Here is a 4,848-nt window from a genome sequence, read left to right on the forward strand (position 1 = left end):
GAGCCCCAAAAGGTTCCTGAGAAAGGTGGGGCTGGGGATAGTTCTCGCCATCTGCCCCTGCCTCTTCAATCTCAAACCCAATAAAAAGTGCCCGGGGAGCTGTGGGCCATCCTCCAGGGCCCAGCTGCTGAAAAGAGACCCATGAGCAAGATCACGGCAGTGGCCCTCTGGCTTTGCCCAGGATGCTGGGTCTGGAAATTTGACAGTGCGGCTGGGCGGCATGGACACATGGAACGAAATAACAGGAATCAAAGCCAGCCCCGCCCTGGCATCAGCGCCACAGCAGGACGACTAACTCATTTACAGCATCCTAAGGGACGGTGGTGTCAGCCTGTGAATGTAGATGTGTGCTCTGCTTTGAGGAGAAGGGCTTCCCGACCCCAAGATTGGTCAGAACCAGGAGAGCATTTCTCCACCCAGGGTCTGCCTCCCACCCACACACATGCCCTCACCAGATGGGGCAAGATGTAGGAAGAAGGTGGGCACACACCTGAAAGCTCCTGCATCCTGACCCTCTGACAGGCCTTGGATAGGACAGTGAGGTTTGCCCGACAGGGCTCCCCCAGGGACACCTAGGGAACTATGAGACGAAACCCTCCAGCAAAAGCCAGCCCGACAGCAGGTGCTCAGTCAAGGGCCCACTCTGAGTGGGCACACCCTTGGACAAGCTCCCATCCCTGTCTGGAGTCAACAGCTCTCCTGCTGACCTCCCAAGTCCCTGCCAGCTCTGCTGTCCTCTGCTCCTATCCCTCTTCAGGGAGGGCCAGCAACAGTCTAATGGCTCAAAGCTGAGTTGTGAAAGCCATTCCTTACCATTGACCTGGCAGCATCTGAATTAAGTGAACGTTTGCAGAGAGCTCACCAAGTCCCAGGCACTGTGACACTTGCTCAAGGGGCTTAATTTGCATCATCCTCGGTTTCAGAGGTGGAGAAAGTGAGCCTCAGAGAGGTCAGGTGACTCTTCCAAGAACTGAGGTCTGAAAGCCAAGACTCCAGCCACGTGGGGCAGGAGCAGCAAGACGGCCCTGTGTGTGTGCCCGCGGCTAAGCCCTTACTCAGAAGCCTCTCTTCAGAAGCTGCAGTCCGGCAACGGGGCAGGGCAGGCATGCAGGTAGTGAGCTGAGGCTTCCAGAGCCAAGTGACTTGCTCAGGGTCACACAGCAAGCACAGCGCAGAGGTAAGGTTCCAACCTGTGTCTTCCTGGGCTCCATTCCTAGTCCCTAAGCAAACAAACATTATGGTTACTCTGCTGTGAGATGTACTGAAATCCACCTAATTGTTTATTCCACAGGTATTTATTTAGCACCTATGCTGTGTTTAGACACTGTTCTAACTGCTGGAGAGGGATTTGATGTTGAACAAAACAAACAAAATTCCCTGACTACTTAAAGTGTGTATTCTAATGGAGGAGAAAGAGAAAAACAACATAAACAAACCAATCGAGAAGTGCCAGAAGTGTCTGTGGAATGCAATGGAACAGGGTCAGAAATACAGGGAGGGCCAGGACTGCGGCTGGACGTGGTCAGAGCAGGCGGTCGTGAGAAGGCAGAAATCCAGAGCAGAGACTTGAAGGAGCTGAGGAAGTGAGCCGACCACGCAGACCCTGGGAAAGGAGCGCAGTCAAGGAACGGTTGCTAGTGCAAAGGCCCTGAGGTCATAGTGAGCCTGATGTGCTCGAGGGAGCGGGAAGGCCCGTGCAGCTGGAGCAGAGAGAGCAGGGGGAGAGTAGGAGGTGATGACGTGGGAAAGGTAATGGAGAGAGAGGAGCAGATCATTTAGGTTTGGCATAAAATTGTCATTGGAAGCTGGGCCTTGATGAGTCCATCTGAAGATCCTACATAGGATGGAGTTAGGGACTCATCACAGCCACATGTGGGAGGTTGGTGGGACCAGAGGGAGTGGGGACATCTGGCAGAGTCAGGAGAGGGGCATGAGCTCTCGTCTCCCTTGGGGAATCTGCCCCCACCCCTATACCTCCCCTTCCCCCAGCTCTGCTTGCTATGTGCCCCCAGGGAGGTCAGGCCAGGCTGGGGTGACAGAGGAAGGTCAGTGCCTCCCTCAGAGCATTCGTCAGCCAAGGAGGGGCCGTCTGCAAGTCTTTGGGGCTTTAAAGCTGCCAGGCCCTGCAAGAGGACTAAAAGCAGTGAGCAGACAGACAGACAGCTCTAGAGGCCCAGGAAGTTCATCATGAAAGCCTGCAGCTAGGTGTGTTGGGAATTTAATAAAGGGTCTAAAGCCCAGCTGCGTATCCCCACACCCACTTTCTACAGCCACTCCTGCTGCTGGTGATCTGACCTGTGTAACCCAACAACTCCCAGACCCCGTGCCTGAGGCCATGCAGGCCAAGAACTTGTCTGTGGACGCAAGGCCAAATCTCCGGAGTCCTGATGCCTGGCTCAGGCTGCCCCGGCGGCCCCCAGAGAGCCGAAGCTTTCTGCGCCCTTGAGTCGGGGGCGAGTCACAACCCAGAGGAGGCTGCCACTGGCCGCCCGGGCAATACACCACAGGCAGAGTAGGAACACGGACACTGGAAGCCCCTGGGGGTGAAGGCGCAGCCAGTGAATCCTGGGATTGAGCGTCTCCTCATCTGCTTACTGGTTCTGCGGCCCTGGAGAAGTGTCTTAAAATTCCTGAGCCCCCATTCTTTTATTTGTCATTTGAGCATGATTATGCTTCTCTCGAAATTCTTGTGAGGATGTCAGGAAATAAAACGCATGTTTTGTTCTTGTTCCATCCCAGGGAGCAGCCCAGCCAGCAGCAGATGCTAACAGGGGGTCCTGGAGCCCCAAATTCTGGCCCTGCCGCTTACGGGTGGTGTGGCCTTGGGGGAGTTACTTTACCTCTCTGTGCCTCGTTTCGCAGCTGCAAAATGGGGCTATTAATAGCCCCGCTTTTCAAGGTTGCTGTGAAGATTAAGGGACTTCATTTGCCTAAAGCGCTTAGGCTACTGGCTGCCACAGGGGGAGGCGCCATCCCGGGGCGCCTTCTATCAGGCACCTCGCGCTATTCTGTCCTCCTCCGACGCTGCCCCTAGAGTGGGAGTGGATGAGAGGACTGGTGCCTGGCGGCCCCTCGGGCCTGGCTCCTCGGGGAAGACCTTCGCGGGGACTCACCTCTGAACGAGGCTGCTCTCCCGCCTTCGGCAGCAGAGCCAGGGAGGCAGTGAACCAGATGGACGCTTTTAACAGCTTTTTAATGTGCTGGAGCTCGCTGAGCTTGGAGAGGGAGGCAGTCAGGGGAGGCAGAGGAGGCTTCAAGGTCAGCCTGCCTTAGCCTGACCTTGCAGACCTGTCCCGTCCCCCGGAAGAGTGCAGCCAGTGCTAGGAGCCCCAAGCCCAGGGGCTGCCGTAACGGGGACCCCGGGAGTTTTTCATTTGTCAAGGAGGCCCTGGGGACCTGAGATGAGGAGGCGTTAAATGGATTAAAGAGGCAGCGGCCGGGAGGCAGGGCACGGGGAGTGAAGCCTCACCAGGGACTGGGGCTGCAGAGACCCCCTCCTCCAAGAGCTCGTGTTGGTTTCCGCGTCCTCTTTATAGGCTGAAAGCATCCCACAAGCAGGAGAGGCCGAGAAGATAAATGGCTGCCCCTTCATCTCCTTCCCTGCTCGCAGTCTCCTCAGTTGGACAGCGCTGATTGCTTTGTCCTGCAGATTAATAAATATCAGGGTCACAGAGAGCCCGTGCCTAGCCTGGCAGCAGGGGGCGGGTGGGCCCTGTCAAGCGGGGCTGCCCGGCAGGCCACCCCACCCTCTCCCCAAACCCCACCTCCACTCTCCGGGGGGCTTAGCCCCTTCACAGGCCCCCTGGGCTCCCTGTGACCCCGCAGCACACCTGTCCAGGCTACAGGGCCTCAGCCTCGTCCCAGCTCCTGCTTTGAGCAGCTCGGGGGCTGACGGCCCCAACAACCCTGCGTGTGCTGAGCAGTTTACACACAGCACTTCCACGCTCATTATCCTCTGCCAGGGGGGGATTGTCGGAAGCCGTCTTACAGACAGGACACAGAGGCGTGGGAAGCTGGGCTGGCTTGCCTAGAGTCGCTCAGCCAGGAGGCCGGGGAGAAGGGGGCCGGAATTCAAACCCCAGGGCTCGTTCCCAGACCTGAGCACAGAGGAGGCTGCTTGGGGGGAGCCCTGTCGCCCCCGCAGTGGTAGGTCAGGTCCTCGGGGACTGCCCGGGCTCCCAGCAGCCGGCTCACCCGCGGCCCTGGGGAGAGCAAGAGCAGTGGCACACCCCTCGCACGCACCCTCCCTCTACCCGGAGCCGGGCTGCGGCCAGGGCACAGTGGGGAGGAGGGCCAGGCCCCTGCCAGAGAGAAGTCATGGGAAAGTCAAGGCCCAGGCATCCCCGGCGTCTGCCCCACCCCAGCGAAGCCCAAAGGGAGGGCAGGATTCCAAGCCCCACGGACAGCCCTCTGAGCTGGGGACAGGCTGCCTCATTCCAGTCCCGGCTCTGCTGGGGGTCTTTGAGGGGCCGTGGACAAGTTCCTGCCCATGTCTGCCCCAGTTTCCCTATTTGTGAATTAGGAGGTGAGGAGTCTCAATGAGAAGACCCCTCTGGCTTGTCCCCTGGGGCTCTGGCCGCCCATTCACTCTAAACCAGCCCGGGTCGAGGCAGTGGCTGGAGAAGCCAGAGCTGAGCCCACAGCCCAGCGTGGGAATCCGGGGATGAGGGTCTTGGCAGCTGCGAGCTGTCAGCAGAACCCAGTTTCCCACAGATGCAGCCCAGCCCCGAGAGCAGGCCCCACAGTTCCCACTGCAGCCCTTCCACGGGAAACCACAAAGCAAGCAGAAGCCAGGCGGAAAATAAACAGAAAGCAATGTCCGCAGAACCCCGAGGCCCTGGGCCCGGC

The 4,848-nt window shown here is 58.5% G+C and overlaps 1 long non-coding RNA gene across 1 annotated transcript; it reads right to left on the minus strand.

The window, feature by feature from the left end:
• Positions 1–1,081: 1,081 nt before the first annotated feature.
• On the minus strand, positions 1,082–4,336 carry LOC130679431 (uncharacterized). The gene is made up of 3 exons (XR_008992374.1): positions 3,831–4,336; positions 3,114–3,643; positions 1,082–1,220 (listed from the first exon to the last, which is right to left on the minus strand). It is a non-coding gene; the product is annotated as an uncharacterized LOC130679431 (long non-coding RNA).
• Positions 4,337–4,848: the final 512 nt, after the last annotated feature.

The sequence above is a fragment of the Manis pentadactyla genome, chromosome 11 (assembly GCF_030020395.1).
Source record: "Manis pentadactyla isolate mManPen7 chromosome 11, mManPen7.hap1, whole genome shotgun sequence".
Lineage (NCBI taxonomy): Eukaryota > Metazoa > Chordata > Mammalia > Pholidota > Manidae > Manis > Manis pentadactyla.